Consider the following 19,697-nt stretch of genomic DNA (forward strand, 5'->3'; position numbering starts at 1 on the left):
AAGGCTGGCCACGCCCAACCCGCCTCTGACCATGCGCAGCGCCGGGTCGGCCACATGCCCTGCTCTGCAGCTGGGCCCTGTGCCCAACCCCCCTCAGACAGCCAACCCGCCCTGCCCCTGGCCTTCAATGGTGTGCAGCAGGGCGTGTGCCGCAGAGCATGGACTACACACAAGCCCTTCCAGCCAATAGTGGGGCACGATCCCACTCCCTGTTTCTGTTAAATTTGGCCCCAGAGGATGGGCTCTCAGGGGCCTCTAATGGCTCGAGGAGCAGGATCGCATGCCTCTCTGCACTTAATTAAGGAATGAAGCTCCAGGGGATGGGGGCCCTTGGGTCTACAAAGGGATCGTGGAAAACCACCCATTTCTTAAATATTTTGGCCCGGAGGGAGGTTCCTCTGGTTCCCCACTACAGGGCCTCAGGGGCCAGGATATCCCTACCCTGCCCGCTTAAATTTTATCTTTTTAATTTCAGGGCAGAGGAATAAGTCCCTGAGTACTGTAATGGCTGCTAGTAACATTTTCTCATGTTTCTGGTAGCCAATCAGAGTGCTGCTCCTACTGGATTCTGACTCGTTTGGAAGCAAACTGGCCCAAGGGCTCCCTCGGCCAATCAGAATGCTCTATTTTGCTAACTGGGTTTGAGGGACTCTTGCAAGAGTCCCTCAAACCCAACCGTCCAGAGATATAAATATTTTTAATACTCAACAGATTTACACCAAATCACAAACAGCACAATCTGCAAGTAAAGTCTCGCTTCCTGCCAAATTTGGAGTAATTCCATTCAGCAGTTTTTGCGGTAGCGCTGCCTAAAGAGGTCTATAGAAAATGTGTGGGGAAATGTGCTTTTGCGACCTTCCTCCTTTTTTACTCGACCCCGCTTGATGGATCACCCCGAAACTTCACAGGAAAAAGCTGAGTTGAATTAGCTTTTTTTTGGAACATTTTGTGAAGATTTGTCAAACTGCACAAAAGTTATTAGCAAACCAAAAACTCCTTGTCTATGGAAAAGGTAACTTAACTATAGCTATCATACAAATAAAACATAAAATAAATGGTGCTGTGGGGATAATAACAAAACTGAGTGGAGATTCGAACACCGATCTGTCAATCTGTTTTCAATAAAAATACATTTTGTCGCCAATGTAATAACAAGGACTGTTTGCAACCGCTTTCTAAGCTTGACATAAGCACCGATACGAAGACAGTGTCAAATTAACAAAGCAACAGTAGGCAATGAAAAGCAGAGTTTGCATCTCTACTAAATAAATGATACATGCCTCATAGCGTGTAGCCTACACCAATTCAAGTAAGGTATAAAGTAAGGTATAACTAAGTAAGGTATAGCTTTCAAGCCTCAGTGAGCCATAGTTCGGGTAGCTGGAGTCTAGATGAGTTTAGGACCAGACTGTTTTATCTCTTGAATGGGGGCACCCTAGGCGTTCATACGTCAGAGTCTGCCAGTAAAAGGCGAAATCTTCCGGGATCCAGTGTGCTCACCACTTTTCACTGAGAACTGAACTAGGGCCATATTATCAAGAAAGGGCGATACATTATCGCCGCTTTTATCGGCAGGAAACTGCCGCTAATGCTGCGATAAGGGGCTTCATAATATGTTTGGTTCTGGTGTTAACCTGGGCTGCTGTGGGAATTCACAAGGGCATATTATCAATCCCATTATCGCCGCTTTCCTGCCAATAAAAGTGGCGATAATGTATCACCCTTTCTTGATAACATGGCCCTAAATGTTTGGGCTCAACCATGACTGAAAAAAGGCCGACAAAGGGGGTGCTATTGTGATCATGTCCTCCAGGGATTATAAAGGAGGTTCTCTCTCCGCCAACTAGAAGACACACCGTCTTACACGCCATTAGAGGAAGATCCTACGGTCGCCTGTCTTCTGTTTGCCTCATCATTCCCATTTACATTAGCAGTATCAATTCTGCATCTTCCAACATGGCGGACGAGGTTGCTGTTCTATTTGTTGTACGCCCACGTTCTCTAGTGTACACACGAAGCAGATCAAATGAAATAGACCTACCCCTGGGCTTACGTCTCCGCGAGGAAGAATAGCGGGGGATGGTCTCAAGGTAGACGCCGCTTCGCATCTGAGTAAGTACGCATAAGATATGAAGGGACCCACCACAGACCCAGGGTTAGAGGATTACAATCTCACCAATGGGCTTTGCTCGTTCTCCATAGGACGCTTATAGGTATTTCACTCTGCCCTACTCTCCTGGGGTCCAATTTTGCCCTAATGAGGGTGAGTGTTTTTTTAAATTCAATATTCCCCTGCAGACTATTTGTTCCTAGACACAAATAATCTCTCATGATTGGTGGTGGGCGTGCAAGTTGTTTTTAATCGTTTCAAACCACTTGGGGCATGCAGTCAAAACGGAAGAGCGCGCAAAAGGATAACCACAGAGAATGTGAAAACGTAAACATCGAAATATATGCGCTATATGTAATGTTTGTCCCTTTGTGTTCCAGGTTATTTTCCAGGAAGAGATACTTGTGCACTGGGTCACCTGATGTGTGGTTGATTATTTTACCACAAATTCCAGAATCAAAACACTGGGTAGAGTAAGTTAATATTAGGTCTTGAAGAATTGCCATTTGATCCATTTTGGGCAGGTAGGGGCAAGAGCCATGTTGCCCTCACTATAAAATGAATCCCTCACCTTTCTCATTAGGACCATTGTATCCCAATGGAGCACCACATCTTTTAATTAGGGTAGTGAGCTTTATTATTACAATGTCCTTATATTGAGCATCATTAGACCTATTTTAATCCACTCTTGGTCACCACACTACACACACAACACAACCCACACCTCATCATACGGCATATAAAAAGATCTCTGGCAAAGAACAAAGGGTGCCCGTTGGGCATTGCAGCACCGGCCTGACGAGGAGCAAGCCCAAATGATGAAGCTTGACACCCTTGTGGGTGTGTGAGGGCACGTGCTCTGATTGGAGCCTTTGTCTTAAACCCAGAACATTACAAATCCCCCCTTTTTCTAGAGGAATTGCGCACCACCGTCTATGATTTGAAAAGCTCAATACCAACAGAAAGATGATATTCTAGAATCCTGCCAGTCGCCTGATCTCAGCATATGCAGACCCCATGCTTTGTGAGTGAAAGCGTAGTACCTGCTAGTTCCTTCTGGGCTTGAGAGGGGTGGCATTGACTCTCTAGAAGTACCGGTGGGCTCAGGCATGGTGCACGTTCACCAACTTGCTGAAACCCCAGAAGCTGCAGCTCTTGCTTCTCCTAGTCAGCTGAGATAGGCATCCCATGGAAGCCTCAGCCGTTCAGCCGTCCCCCACATAGATTGTTATTCAGCTGGGCTTTCTGAAGGTTTTCCATGAATCAGCTCTGCTGCTCATCCAAGTGCAGTCTAGGGCTCTGCGCAGGTCGGCAATGTCTGTCTCTCCCTAAGTCACTCAGGCACACCTTCATGCAGTATCCCAGACTTGGGCACAGTATTAGGGGAGGAAAGCAGAACAGTACAGGTTCATCCATTACTATCTCTCACTGGTGAGCAGGAGCTCATTGGAGCCCAGACTATGGACAGAGTGTCTTAGGCAGGCCAGTGTTAATCCTTCTCTGGTCGCTAAGAGCCAGCCAGATGCGTACCCATTTCAAATGTTCAAGCGCTCCTCCAATACCTCCTTTACCTCGTTTGATTACACTTCCGTTGCATCACCTTCTCCACTAATATTTGGCATAAGCTGCTACTTCTTCTCCCTTACTCGTCCCTCATGAAGCTTCTTCTCAATATTGTGGAGCCTGGATTACTGTGCCACATCTGTCCACCCTTTACCCTGCTCTCCAACTCTCCCCCTACCGTTACTCACCATCCACCCTCTTGCTCTCCCCAATGCCTATACTGCATCTGCCTAAATGTCAAAGACCTGGTCTCGGACTCCAGTCCAAACCACTCTTCGCAAGGCCCTTTCACCGAGCTGATCTAGACCTAAGGAAGCAACCTACTAAGAAGGCCGGCAGAGCAGCAGTGACTGTCTTCATAAACTCTTCACCAACCAACTACTTCAAAACGTTTTATCAGAAAAATGCAACTATTTGCCTGGTTTCTGCTCTCTTTCTCCACTTCTACTGTTCAAGAGAATGCCCTGAATAACCCCGTCCTTTTAGGTGCCGACCTCGATGCCTCGAGTACATTTTGCAAGCCGGCTGGCCTTGAACCAGATCCTTCCTCTTGAAACAAGAAGCAATCAAACTCCAAGCGGTGTCCAAGTAAGAGTGGAAAAGAACCAGCTGTTCCCTCACAGGGGTGTGGAATTTATTAAAATATCTACTTGTGCATGGGGCAGGTTGCCTCATAAATCTAATTGTCCTGTCACAAAATCCACTTGTTTCTTTGGTGCCATGTAGTGCGGCGACAAATTATGGCAGCAATCTCATTACATCAGAGCTCTGATATAGCCTCTCTGGTTATGCCAGGGCTCATACCATGGTAGTGTTTGAATACTTGCAATTCCCTTATTTTGCCACGTTTCTGCAGATCTACAGATGGAGGCTGAAGGCAGTGGTAAGCATTAGTTCCAGGGTCAGAATGGCCTTTTGAGTCTGTGCAAACCCTACTAACTTGCATGTTTTAAGGGTTTTCAACAACTCTTCTCTAATCTTTTCCCATACTGAGAAATGTTGGAAATTTACTCCTGACAATGGCAGACGTAAACCTTCTTCCGGAGTTTGGAAAAAAGTGTCTGGTGGGAAAGTGAACTTGCAAACACTCAGATTTTCGCATGAGCAAATCTACACATGCATATTTGCTCGTGCTAAAGTGCAGTTCACAAATATTTTCTAGGAGTACTAGTTCTTTTCCTACTTCTGTAAATTCTTGGGAATTCCCGAAGCCAAATAGCTGCACTTAATACCAGGACATATACCATGGGTGCACTTCTGAGACTTTCTTTAATAATTGAGCCCCTAATTTGGACAGGTATATGCTTCTTTATTTTTGGTTCCCATAATCTTATGGAAACTGGTTACATTGATTTTCCGTTATGAATATTTTTGGGAAATACTAGCATGCATCAACATGTTACTAAATGATGGTACCTGAAATGTTACAGTACTTTATCTAAATGTTTTTATCCTGCTTTCATGTTTTTATGGACACTTTATTTTGGAAGCAAAGAACCCTCAATCTCGCTTTCAAGCTCCTGCAAACATTTGCATCATACATAGCCTCATATTGCTAAACTACCAAAACTGGTGTACACATTTTTATACTGGAACCACTGTCAGTAGCGAAGGCCGAGCTCACAACATTTACTTGGAGCCTCACCCTAGTAATAAAGGCTTTCAATCGATGAACCATAAATACCTTAACTGACGTGCCCTTCCCTGATCCTTAATGTGATACTGCAAACGGCAGCCACAGGGTTTGTGCGGCAGGGGGCTAGGCCTACTTGTCCCAAGGACAAAATGCATATGAAAACTTGTTGTCCTTGACACCAAACAATATGTCCTGGCCGTCGGCCTATAGGAAGATCAGAGGGTGACAGCATCTATCTTACACTTTCATCCCATGCTCAAAGCATATGCACACCTGTGCGATTACAGTCGCATGACAGCAGCACCCCCCCCCCCCCCCCCACATAACACCAAAGGATTTTCTTATAGGCCAGACTACAAAGCCACAGCCTACAAACCAAAGACGAGCACCACGAGGCGATGAGTTTGAGCATGCCTCTCTGCCTCTCTTCAACCTCTCTGTTTCTCTCCATGCTTAACGTTAAATTCACTATGAAGCTGTTGGAGCACACCTCCCTGTGGAGCACACCTCCCTTCACCGCTTACATGAAGGGCCCCAGTCTTCCCCACATGGGGCCACACAATATCAATCTGACACAACAAATAGGGTTGCCTTTTAGTCCATGACCAGGGAGTGCTTTGGGTCCTTAACAGGGCACGGAGCGCCGTATAAACCTGCAACACAGTACGGTCCGCCCTGGAGAAGCGCTGGTCCTGTGGTTGCCCAACTTTCTTTGGGTTCTGATACCAAGAGTCACAGGTCAGACCTCCATGGACGGGTCAAGGTTGTTTGTTTATTGCTGGACAGATAGAGCCCCCTATACGATCATATTGCCAAGGAGAGCAGTGGCCACATAGAAAGCTCAGGACGAACACGATTCACTAGAGCGGGAGAAACCTGGTTAGGCAAAGGGACCTTGCTGGCAGCTCGACCCCTATCCACCGGGCACAACTGGTCTCAAGCAGGGGGCGCAAGTCCTCCTGCCCGCTCCCCCTGGTACAGTCATCCCGTCCAGTTTGCCAGCAGTCCGCCACTCTCTGCTGCCGTGGGTTTGTGCTTCCTCTGCTCAATTTCTGCTCATTTTTCTGTCCCTTCTCTACTCGCTACCGCCCTCTATTTTCCTTCTTCCTGCTCGTTTTGACTGTTATTCTGCCTCTTTCTGCTCATTTCTGGCCTTTATTCTGTCTCTTCCTGCTCATCTCTGACCTGTATTTTGCTTCTTTCTGCTCTTTTCTAACGCTTATTTTGCCATTTTTCTGCTCGTTTCTGACCTTTTTTTGACGAGCATCCACAGCGCCCAGATACCTCTAGGGGTGACAGAGCTGCACTTTACAAATGCTGATTGAATGATTGATTGAATACACTGGCCAAATACCCTCAAAAATATTTCCTTCTAAAATATCTGCCATAAATCAATATTTTACTATTACCCCTTTGATTTGTCTTAAATTTATAAATTGACCTCAAACCCCCCCCCATAGACAGCCGCATTATATCAATTTTTTATTCTAAATCGAGGCCTATCATCTTTGAGGGCACGTTTTATGTGGGTTTAGGTGCAGTTTGAATGTTTTTATGAAAATATTTGGTATGGTACTTGACAGTCCTTGTTTTTGAGTCAAGGCTTCTGAGTCTCTCTTAAGAGTTTTGGTTTTAAGTCTGAGGGCCTGATTTATATTTCAGCGAACAGGTTACTCCTTCACAGCAGAGACAGACATTTTGTCTGGCAAAATAGAAATCCCATAACATATTATGTGATTTATATTTCGGGGGACGGGATTTCTATCCCCATTGTGCCGGAGTAAACTGTCCGCCGAAATCTAAATCAGGCCTTGTATTTTGAGTCTATATTTTTGAGTCTTCATTTTTTTATCTATTTCTTGGCTTTATTTATGAGTCTATTTTTTTAATATTTGTTTTTTAATTTTTGTTTTTGAGTGTATGTCCTATAGGTTTGTCTTTAGCGTTTAAAGCACTTTGCTTTCAAATTTATGTTTTTGAGTCTTTTTTTTGTAATCTACTTTTGTAATCTTTCTTTCTGAGTCTATTTTTGTCTTTAATTTTGAGTCTATGTTTTAGACTTATTTTGACTTTTTTGAGGATGTTTTTGACTAGTCTTTGGGCCCGATTCACAGAATGAACTTAAGACTCAATCCTAAACTTACTCTATTTTGACATTCACAGAATGCACTTACCACTTTTGGCATTCACAGAAGTTAGGATTTTGTCTTAAGTTTGTGTTAAGACAAACTTAAGACAGACTTAAGTTAGGATTTTGTCTTAAGTCTGTCTTAAGTCTGCAACACCAGAAGCGCTTTGCCCTGCTACCAGCGCTTGGTATTGTAGCCTGCTGCATTTGTTTATTTTCTTCATATGTCAGCTGATCTCTGCGCGTTTGACCGTAGCGCCGCACCTTAGGATTGATTGGCGACTGCCCTGAGACATTGTATCAGCCTGCTGCTTTGTTTGTTACTGTGTACTCGCCTTTGTTTACATCGCCTCAGTTTCGGTTTCTACCCCGACCACCATCTTGCCATTACGTATCCCTTGGCCCGCCTACCCTCCCCGCTACCGCCTCCCAGCTGCCCCTCCCACGCTCCGCCCCCTCCACTATCCATTTATGACCAATGATCCAACGCGCAGCGTCCACGCGCAGCGTTCGCGCCCCAGTCGCGCCGATGGTGCGCCAAAGGTAAGCCCATCTACGCCCGTCCGCGCCTGGACCGCGCCCAGCGCCAGACCCCCTGGCCCCCGTCCCACCCACCCCACCCGCATTACTTACGCCGCCTCCACCCTCCTAGCCCTTAACCCCGGCCGACTCTCCAACTGCGCCCAGGCCGCCCCTGGCCACACCCATGGACCCTTCTCTTGCAATTCCTGCAAGTTCGACGGCACCAAGACCAACTCCTCATCCACGAACACCAAACAGAGCTCCGACACTAACCACCTTAAATGCATCCTGCTCAACACCCGATCGGTCCACAGGCACGCCATCGACCTCTGGAATCTACTAGACACCATTTCTCCCGACGTCGCCTTCATAACAGAAACATGGATGAACGCCTCATCAGCCCCAGACATCACCATTGCCATCCCGGAAGGATACAAGATCATCCGTAAGGACCGCATCGACCAAACAGGAGGAGGCATCGCCATCGTCCATAAGAACTCCATCCGCATCTCAACCAGCTCAGACGTCAACCTTACCAGCGCCGAACACCTTCACTTCCAGATCCACACCGACCCCAAGACCACACTCAGAGGCACACTCCTCTACCGACCTCCAGGACCCCGCGCACAATTCAGCGACGTTATCACTGACTTTATCACCCCACACGCCCTCCCCTCCGAGGAATGCATTTTGCTGGGAGACCTCAACTTTCACCTGGAAAAGAGCAATGACAGCAACGCCACCTCCCTCTTGGACAATCTCGCCAACCTCGGACTCAAACAACTTGTCACTACGCCCACCCACATCGCAGGTCACACACTCGACCCTATCTTCACCTCCAGCAAACATGTCTCCTTCAGTCACACCACTACTCTCCACTGGACGGACCACAGCTGCGTACACTTTTTCTACAACAAGACCACAACTCACAACCACCCTCAACCTACTCTGCGAAGAAACTGGAACAAAATCACTATCGACCAGATCTCCTCATCGCTTCTTCAAAACCCCCCTACCCACTCCTCAAACCCCGACCAAGCAGCCATTAACCTCACCCAATGGTTATCCAACAGCGCCGACATCCTAGCACCACTGAAAAAACGCCAAATCAAACTAGGCAGCAAAAACGCCTCCTGGTTCAACGATGATCTTAAGAAATCGAAGAAACTCTGTCGCTCCCTCGAGAAGGCCTGGAAAAAAGACCCAAACACCAGCACTAGGGACGCCTTCAAAAACGCCACCCGCATACAGCACCAACTAATCCGATCTGCCTAGAAAACCGCATTCAAAGACCGACTAGACAACAACGCCCACAACAGCAAGGAATTATTCAACATCGTCAAAGAATTTACCAACCCCTCAGCCAACTCCAACGACATCACCCCCTCTCAAGCCCTCTGCGACTCCCTAGCTTCGTTCTTCCACAACAAAATCGCAGACATCCACAACAGCTTCGACAACCGACCCGGAGACCATCCCACCCAACCCTCTGCAGGACCTTCACCCCCCTTGAACATCCTTAATGACTTGAACCCAATCTCCACTGAGGACACCATCCGCCTGATGAACTCTATCCACTCAGGATCCCCCACAGACCCATGCCCTCACCACATCTTCAACAAAGCAGACTCCATCATAGCACCACACCTCCGAGACGTCATCAACTGCTCCCTCAACCCCGCCACCTTCCCGGATAGCTGGAAACACGCCAAACTCAGCGCCCTTCTCAAAAAACCCACAGCTGACCCCACCGAACTCAAAAACTACCGCCCCATCTCACTCCTTCCATTCCCGGCCAAAGTCATCGAGAAAGCCGTCAACAACCAGCTCGCCGCCTTCCTCGAAACCAACAAATCCCTTGACTCCTCACAGTCCGGCTTCCGAGCCAAACACAGCACGGAGACCGCCCTCATCGCAGCAACAGACGACATTCGAACTCTACTGGACAATGGAGACACAGTCGCCCTCATCCTCCTCGACCTCTCCGCGGCCTTCGACACAGTCTGCCATAGCACCCTTCTACAGCGCCTCAGTAACATCGGAATCCAAGGAAAAGCACTGGAATGGATCACCTCGTTCCTCACCGGAAGAACCCAGAGAGTCCGCCTCCCACCATTCAACTCAGAGGCCACTGAAGTCATCTGCGGCGTACCCCAAGGGTCCTCACTCAGTCCCACCCTCTTCAACGTTTACATGAGCCCCCTCGCGGCCATCGCTCGCCAACACAACCTCAACATCATCTCCTACGCGGATGACACTCAACTGATCCTATCACTCACCAAAGACCCTAACACCGCCAAAACCAACCTACATGAAGGAATGAAAGAAGTAGCCGAGTGGATGAAGCACAGCCGTCTGAAACTGAACTCAGACAAAACAGAAGTCCTTATCTTAGGTACCTCCCCCTCCGCATGGGACGACTCTTGGTGGCCAGAGGCCCTTGGAAAAGCACCCATCCCGACGGACCACGCACGGAACCTGGGCGTCATCCTGGACTCCTCACTCTCTATGAACAGACAAGTCAACGCCGTTTCATCATCTTGCTTCAACATTCTTCGCATGCTCAAAAAAACATTTCGCTGGATCCCCACCGACACCAGAAAAACGGTCACCCATGCTCTGGTTACCAGCCGCCTGGACTACGGAAACACCCTATACGCCGGAATCACCGCAAAACTCCAGAAAAAACTCCAACGCATCCAGAACGCATCAGCTAGACTCATACTAGACATCCCGCGTAAAGACCACATCTCTAGTCACCTGAAAAACCTCCACTGGCTCCCCGTCAATAAGAGGATTACTTTCCGCCTCCTAACCCACGCACACAAAGCACTCTACGAACTTGGACCCGAATGCCTCAACACACGACTTTCCTTCTACACCCCCTCCCGCCAGCTACGATCCTCCAACCAAGCCTTTGCTACCGTACCTCGCATCAATAAAACCACCATGGGAGGTAGATCCTTCTCCTACCTCGCAGCTAAAACCTGGAACTCACTCCCCACTCACCTTCGTCTCACTCAGAACCACCTAGCATTCAGAAAGCAACTTAAAACTTGGATATTCGACAAGTAACTCCCCACCCTTCTTCAAGCGCCTTGAGACCCTCCGGGTATGTAGCGCGCTATACAAATCTTCTGACTTGACTTGACTTGACTCTTAAGTCTGTCTTAAGTTTGTCTTAAGTCTGTCTTAAGTCTGTCTTAAGTCTGTCTTAAGTTTGTCTTAAGACATATTTAAGACAAAATCCTAACTTCTGTGAATACCAAAAGTAGTAAGTTCATTCTGTGAATACCAAAATAGTAGTACGTTTAGGATTGAGTCTTAAGTTCATTCTGTGAATCGGCCCTTTGTTTTTTAAATGTACTCTTACCCTTTTGAGTAACTTTACTACTTTTGGCTGTTCACCATTTACAAGCGTAAAGTTACTCAAAAGTTTAGGTTTACTTGTCCCCATCCACTAAAGTAGGGGGTGGAGTTACTAAAAAATTCAAATCACACCATAAAGTTACTGGTAGTAGCCAATTTACAACTGTATTTTACGTACCACAGACTTCACAGAGACCTTCACAATAAGGGTGGAGCTCTACGTAAGGTAAAGTTTAGGGAAATGTATAGAAGTTCATTAATAAGTGTGTATGTTAAACATTAATGTTGAGTAATGTTATGTATGCATTTTAAATGTAGATTTTGAAAAAATGTAATGCACTATTTACTGCATTTTACTTAACATTAAATGAATGTAATAGATACTTTAAATATAATTTATCTTTTTAAAGATTTATTTTTAAAATGAAACCAACCTAATGCAATGTTTATATTTATTTACCTTGTACTAAACGGTACTAAATTTTATGAATAAAATTAATTTGATTAAGGTCATTATTTAAAATGAAAGAATATTTATGTATAATGTATATATTTTTCACATTAAAAGAATCATATATATATATTTTATTTTTTTGCTTTTTAAACTCTTTAAATTAATTGGCTTATTTTGAAATGATTTCCATGGGGTTCTATTTTAAGTCCCTACATTCATTATCTTCCAATCAAAGGTGTTGCAGTACCAGTGGTTAGCTGTGTGTTATACTAAACATACTCCAGATTTGATCTGAAGCAGATTTACAACTGGTGTGGGTCCCAGTTAGGATGCAGAAAACACTTCCTTGACAATATTGCTAATGTTGGCTGTGGTTAGTATTTGAGGTAGAAGTTGAACAGGAAGACTTGAAAGGACGCTGCAATCAGGGTTGAGAAGGACCACAGTATGAGGTCGTTCGCAGGAAAGAATCCCAAAGGAGTCCTTCTTCAGAAGAAGAGAGACTACAATGAGGGTCATAAATGTGACCAATGCCCAAATCAAAACGTAGAGCAAGCATCCTTGTTTAAGATCTAGACAGGGAATGATATCCCATGGAAGAAGACTGACGCCATATTGGATCAGGAACATCTGGCAGCAAGCTCTGGAGAAGCGGCCATCTTGGATGGTTTAACATCACTCATACCTTTGCACCCAGTGCCTGCAACGCCATGGAGCACCCCAATGAGCAGCTGTGATGCAGGAGACCCTAGTACTGACACATCAAGAGGAAACCTCCCACCACACTCCAGGAACAAGAATGGAAGGTGTGCTGACGCGAGTTTGGGGGAGATGCCACCACCAGCGACTGCTGTTCTGACCTACTGTGGAAGGGAACTGGGCATTCTAGAGTGCAATGCCAAAGAAATTGTGAGCACCTACTAACACACACATGCATGGGCCCTCAGAAACCATTCTCTGATCCCTGGACCCCAGGGCAAACAGGATTACCCCTGTCAAATACATGAGAACATCTTGACTGGGAAGGGGAAGGAAAATCCCCAAAACATGTTGGAGTTTAAGAGAAAAGATTTCTCCATAGAGAAAAACACTTCCCACCTGGCGTTCCCCAAAGAGAGAAAATAACAAAAAGTTAGCAAGAGTACAAATTATCATTGTCATGGACAGTTGGACCCACATACCGTAAACTACAGCAGGTCCCAGGAGTGCCCGAAACCCACCCCCCTGGAGGTACCGCTACACAACGCGTGAGCAGTGTTTGGATCATGGCAGGGGAGGTATCATGGTGGCCACACTTAAGGCAGAGTCGCGTCGCCTAGAGTGACAGAGAGCACCTGCAAGTAATGAGCATTACACATGCTCAACCGTGTTAAATGCACAGAGGCCGCCACCCAGGAGTGTCGCTAGCCCAACCCATCGCCGTACGAACCTCTAGTGAGAGCGAAGAGAGAAGGCGTAAAGAATAATTCATTGTGAGACAAGTATTCGAGTGAGATTATAAAACAGGAAGGAAATAGTCAGGGGCCAGAAGGGATGAAAGGGATTGAAATGTGGCGAGAGTTGGGGCTGGGGGAACTACTGAGATTTATTGGGTTCATTCAGGGAAGAGGCCATTGAGGGCGCTTTTGGGCAGTCTGCCCTCTAACGTGGTCACCAGGGCTGACCGCCCTGGGAGAAGAGATTAAGAGTGATCTGGTCCAGGAAGGGACTGGTGCCAGTGACACAGACTGGAGGGTCAGTAGATGTATCAGAGTCAGGATGAGGACATGTGGGCCAGTGGAGACACCCAGACTGGAGGAGACCCCGGCGTGACCAACCTCAAACGGACAGCCGATTGGTTCAGCTGGAACATTACATGTTCCATCAACTGATGAAACTTCTGTTCCCAACAAAATCAGACATTTTATCTATTAAAGCCTCCCAACCCTCAACCATTAAAAGCCTGCTCGAGTGGCCAGATCTGGAGGCAGCGCATTCCGCCGACTCTTGCGTGGGGCGGGTGCTGCAGCAGTACTCCCATTGGTGACTCTACCTTGGCCTATCATCTCAAGATGGTGGCGCTTGTCACAGCAACACCCATGTATATGATGTCCAGTCTTCAATGCAGTTGTGGATTCACAAACTATCTCCAGAATTCTTGAGGAAAGCTGCACCTGAGGCTAGCCTCCAGATGTGACCTGAAGAGTTTCATACACGCCTGAGAGTGGTCACTTCACACCCACAAGAGGTCGTAAGGCTCAGGGCGCAGATTCACTCGTGTTTAGGTCTGGGTTGGCACCACAGCTGTTGCTATACATCAGGACATGGGTACTCATCAACATTTGTTGAGGTATGGACTGTGGTGTGACTGAGGGCCGCACTGTGGCGGTAAGGGGTCCTGGATGGGTCAGGGATTGTGTAAGGAGGTCCAATAACGTTAAATAAAAGGGGACGCATGTATTTGCAGGTTAACTAAACTAGTAGTTACTTCATTAGACATGCAATAAATGCTTGCCTGTTTGATATTTTTCCTGAATATTAGTGCTCAGCACATAAACAGCAGCTCGTGCTACTGATCAGCAGAGGGCCGCATGTAAAGGTCAAGAGGGCCGCAAGCCGCCCGGGCCGTACTTTGAGTATCACTGCCTTATGAGAACACAAGAAGAAAAGCTTTAAGAAGCACCAGTGAGAGACCAGCTCATATTCCGCCCATATGTTGGCATTCGTCTCTGCCAACGTTTGACTGGCAGAAGGTGTGTGCTTCCGCAGAGCTTGTAGAGAAGCATCTCTGCCCACTCCTAAAGCTGGCCCACCCGCGGCTGCCTTGCACCAACACATGCGCTCTTGCTCCTTGGTGCAAAGGGCCTACGTCACGGAAAAGATTGTTTTTGTGTAAGGAGAGACACCTACCTGCACAAAAACAATCCTTGAAGGCAGCACACATGGAAAGAAGAAGTAAAGGAGGAAATACACATATTACAAGTCTTTGTAAATCAGGAATTGCGTCAAAATGCACGGGTGGAAGCAGAGGAGCGCCCATAGAACACACACTTGATGCCTAGTGAGAAAGCAGATTATTACTTGGGTTGGTTGTGAGACCAAGTAATAGTGTCACCGTTCTGTAGCAGGTCCAGGTAGGTTACTTTAATTTAAAACTTAGCTCAGTCCTGGGTAGCTGTGGCACAGAGCAGTCAGGCCAAACTCAAAGGAAACAAGTGTAAAGCATTTATCAGTACCAAAAAGTGAATAAGTCGAAAACACAATACAATAAGAATTCCAAATGATAAAAGTAGTATACATTTTCCTGAGCAAACAGACAACAAATCAACTAAAATATGATATGGAGAACCGGAAATGATTCTTAGATGTTTTAGAGTCTTCAAAGCACCAAAAAGGTCAAAGTGCCAACCACAGCCATCAGGCCGCACAAAACCAGGTAAAGCCAAAGGTTAAGGCGGACTGCGATGGAACGCGGGTCATCTACAGGGACCATGTTGGCACTGGTGAATGGTTACCTTCTCACTTAGTCTTCTTTTTGGGGGAGTTTGCTTGTCGGCTGGGGGAGCTACAGGCTGGATCTGGAAGAGGACTCACCGATGACAGGGTGCTGCCAGGTGTTGGTACCTGCGATACCCTCCATGTTGGGACTTAGAAGCTTGTCTGAAAGTGGAGCTGCTTTCAGCGGGGCAAACCAGCAAGTTGAATCCATCCAGCGATGCAATGGAGGCCACTGTGTTTCTGCACAATCTTGTGGTAACTTTTGGGTCTTTTGTAACCATGTACGGAAGGTTTCTAAGTGTCCACTTTTGCAATATCTAGGGTTAGAGAATACACGGCAAAACCAACCGAGGGTCCAGGACCTTTTGGGCACCCCTTGGTGAGTTGGGATTCAATCTCCCAGAAGCAGCAGATCCAGGTGTGCTCTAAGGAAATGAGGAATCCCTCTGAAAACCCGGTTCTAGGATAGGGTTTCCCCTAAGTGGCATTAGTGCCACTCCATCGGATTAGGCAATGGCAGGGGCAGGCCTAGGTGTGAGTTACATCTGCCAGGTGACAGCAGCTGGGCATTATCCCTGGAAGGTGTTATGCATCACGACTCACCTGCGAAGCTCAGGAGCGGTGAACGTCCGCCCACTCCCTCCAGAACAACTCTCAGAGTCAAGTCAAGTCAAGTCAATAAATTTATATAGCGCGCTACATACCCAGAGGGTCTCAAGGCGCTTGAAGAAGGGTGGGGAATTACTTGTCAAAAATCCACGTTTTAAGTTGCTTTCTGAATGCTAGGTGGTTCAGAGTAAGGCGAAGGTGAGTGGGGAGTGAGTTCCAGGTTTTAGCTGCCAGGTAGGAGAAGGATCTACCTCCCATGGTGGTTTTGTTGATGCGAGGTACAGTGGCAAGGGCTTGGTTGGAGGATCGAAGCTGGCGGGAGGGGGTGTAGAAGGACAGTCGTGTGTTGAGGCATTCGGGTCCGATTTCGTAGAGTGCTTTGTGTGCGTGGGTTAGGAGCCGGAAAGTAATCCTCTTATTTATGGGGAGCCAGTGGAGGTTTTTCAGGTGACCAGAGATGTGGTCTTTACGCGGGATGTCTAATATGAGCCTGGCTGAGGCGTTCTGGATGCGTTGGAGTTTTTTCTGGAGTTTTGCGGTGGTACCGGCATAAAGGGTGTTTCCGTAGTCCAGTCGGCTCGTGACCAGAGCGTGGGTGACCGTTTTTCTAGTTTCGGTGGGGATCCAACGAAATGTTTTTTTGAGCATGCGAAGAATGTTGAAGCAAGATGAAGATACGGCGTTGACTTGTCTGTTCATCGAGAGTGAGGAATCCAGGATGACGCCCAGGTTCCGTGCGTGGTCCGTCGGGATGGGTGCTTTTCCAAGGGCCTCTAGCCACCAAGAGTCATTCCAGGCGGAGGGGGAGGTGCCTAGGATGAGGACCTCTGTTTTGTCTGAGTTCAGTTTCAGACGGCTGTGCTTCATCCAGTCGGCTACTTCTTTCATTCCTTCATGCAGGTTGGTTTTGGCAGTGTTAGGGTCTCTGGTGAGAGATAGGATCAGTTGAGTGTCATCGGCGTAGGAGATGATGTTGAGGTTGTGTTGGCGTGCGATGACCGCGAGGGGGCTCATGTATACGTTGAAGAGGGTGGGGCTGAGTGAAGATCCTTGTGGTACGCCGCAGATGACTTCAGTGGCCTCTGACTTGAATGGTGGAAGGCGGACTCTCTGGGTTCTTCCGGTGAGGAACGAGGTGATCCATTCCAGTGCTTTTCCTTGGATTCCGACGTTTCTGAGGCGTTGTAAAAGGGTGCTATGACAGAATGTGTCGAAGGCTGCGGAGAGGTCGAGGAGGATGAGGGCGACTGTGTCTCCATTGTCCAGTAGAGTTCGAATGTCGTCTGTTGCTGCGATGAGGGCGGTTTCAGTGCTGTGCTTGGCTCGGAAGCCGGATTGTGAGGAGTCGAGGGATTTGTTGGTTTCGAGGAATGCGGCGAGCTGGTTGTTGACCGCTTTCTCGATGACTTTGGCCGGGAATGGAAGGAGTGAGATAGGGCGGTAGTTTTTGAGTTCGGTGGGGTCAGCTGTGGGTTTCATCAGGAGGGCGCTGAGTTCGGCATGTTTCCAGCTTTCCGGGAAGGTTGCGGAGTTGAGGGAGCAGTTGATGACGTCTCGGAGGTGCGGTGCTATAATGGAGTCTGCTTTGTTAAAGATGTGGTGAGGGCATGGGTCTGTGGGGGATCCTGAGTGGATAGAGTTCATCAGACGGATGGTGTCCTCAGTGGAGATTGGCTTCCAGTCATTGAGGATGTTCAAGGGGGGTGGGGGTTCTGCAGGGGGTTGGGTGGGTTGGTCTTCGGGTCGGTTGTCGAAGCTGTTGTGGATGTCTGCAATTTTGTTGTGGAAGAATGAGGCTAGGGAGTCGCAGAGGGCTTGAGAGGGGGTGATGTCGTTGGAGTTGGCTGAGGGGTTGGTAAATTCCTTGACGATGTTGAATAATTCCTTGCTGTTGTGGGCGTTGTTATCTAGTCGGTCCTTGAAAGCGGCTTTCTTGGCATTCCGTATCAGTTGGTGGTGTATGCGGGTGGCGTTTTTGAAGGCGTCTTTGGTGCTGGTGGTTGGGTCTTTTTTCCAGGCCTTCTCAAGGGAGCGACAGAGTTTCTTGGATTTCTTAAGATCATCGTTGAACCAGGAGGCCTTCTTGCTGCCTAGTTTGATTTGTCGTTTTTTCAGTGGTGCTAGGATGTCGGCGCTGTCGGATAACCATTGGGTGAGGTTGGTGGCTGCTTGGTCGGGGTTTGAGGAGTGGGCTGGGGGGTTTAGAAGAAGCGATGAGGAGATCTGGTCAATGGTGATTTTGTTCCAGTTTCTTTGCAGAGTGGGTTGGGGGTGGTTGTTGGATGTGGGCTTGTTGTAGGTAAAGTGAACGCAGCTGTGGTCAGTCCATAGGAGAGCTGTGGTGTGGCTGAAGGAGACATGTTTGCTGGAGGTGAAGATAGGGTCGAGTGTGTGACCTGCGATGTGGGTGGGGGTAGTGACAAGTTGTTTAATTCCGAGGTTGGCGAGGTTGTCCAAAAGGGTGGTGGTGTTGCTGTCGTTGTTCTTTTCAAGGTGAAAGTTGAGGTCTCCCAGAAGGATGTAATCCTCGGAGAGGAGCGCGTGTGGAGTGATGAAGTCCGTGATGTCTTCACTAAATTGTGCGTGGGGTCCTGGTGGCCTGTAAAGGAGGGTGCCTCTGAGTGTGGTCTTGGGGTCGATGTGGATCTGGAAGTGAAGGTGTTCAGTGTTGGCGAGATTGACGTCTGAGCTGGTTGAGATGCGGATGGATTTCTTATGGACGATAGCGATGCCTCCTCATGTGTGGCCGGTACGGTCCTTGCGAATGATCTTATAGCCTTCCGGGATGGCAATGGTGATGTCTGGGGCAGAAGAGGCGTTCATCCATGTTTCTGTTAGGAAGGTGACGTCCGGAGAGATGGTGTCTAGTAGATTCCAGAGGTCGATGGCGTGCCTGTGGACTGAGCGGGTGTTGAGCAGGATGCATTGTAGGTGGTTGGGGTCGGATATCTGTTGTGTGTTCGTAGATGAGGAGTTGTTCTTGGTGCCGTCGAACTTGCAGGAGTTGCAGGAGAAGGGTCCATGGGTGTGTCCAGGAGCGGCTTGGACGCAGTTGGGGGAATGGCCGGGGTTAAGGGCTAGGAGGGTGGTGGCATCGTAAGTAATGCGGGAGGGCTGGGCAATGCGAGGGCCAGGGGGTATGGCGCTGGGCGCGGTCCAGGCGCAGACGGGCGTAGAGTGCACCAAGCCATGATGGGACTGGCAGAGAGTGCACCAAGCCATGATGGGACTGGCAGAGAGTGCACCAAGCCATGATGGGGACTGGCAGAGAGTGCACCAAGCCATGATGGGGACTGGCAGATTCTCCTGAAGGGAAAGGGGAATTAGGGAAGAGAGAGAGATCTTTTCCGCATGAGGAATACAAGGAAGCGCGTGCCTTCAGGATTCAATTCTATCTCAAGAAATACGGCAGATGATTAATATCACACGACAATGCAAGGGTTTACAGATCTGACATTAAAAGGGACACAGTGCTGAAGTGATCTGACCCGAGAGCTCTCTCGACCCACTCTAGGCCTTTCTCTCTATGAGCTTAATTTTCCTTTGTAAAGCACTGTTACCTCACAACTTAGTTGGGTACTTATAGTACTAGGTTCATTGTCTTTCAGTTCAAGAAATCACAGCACTCCAAAGAGAGTGTCCTCCAAACCAAAGAAATCTCAGCACTCCAAAGAGAGTGTACTCCAAACCAAAGAAATCTCAGCTCTCCAAAGAGAGTGTCCTCCAAACCCAAGAAATCTCTGCACTCCAAAGAGAGTGTCCTCCAAATCCAAGAAATCTCAGCTCTCCAAAGAGAGTGTCCTCCAAACCAAAGAAATCTCTGCACTCC

The sequence above is a fragment of the Lissotriton vulgaris genome, chromosome 2_2 (genome assembly GCF_964263255.1).
Source record: "Lissotriton vulgaris chromosome 2_2, aLisVul1.2, whole genome shotgun sequence".
In the NCBI taxonomy this organism is placed as follows: domain Eukaryota; kingdom Metazoa; phylum Chordata; class Amphibia; order Caudata; family Salamandridae; genus Lissotriton; species Lissotriton vulgaris.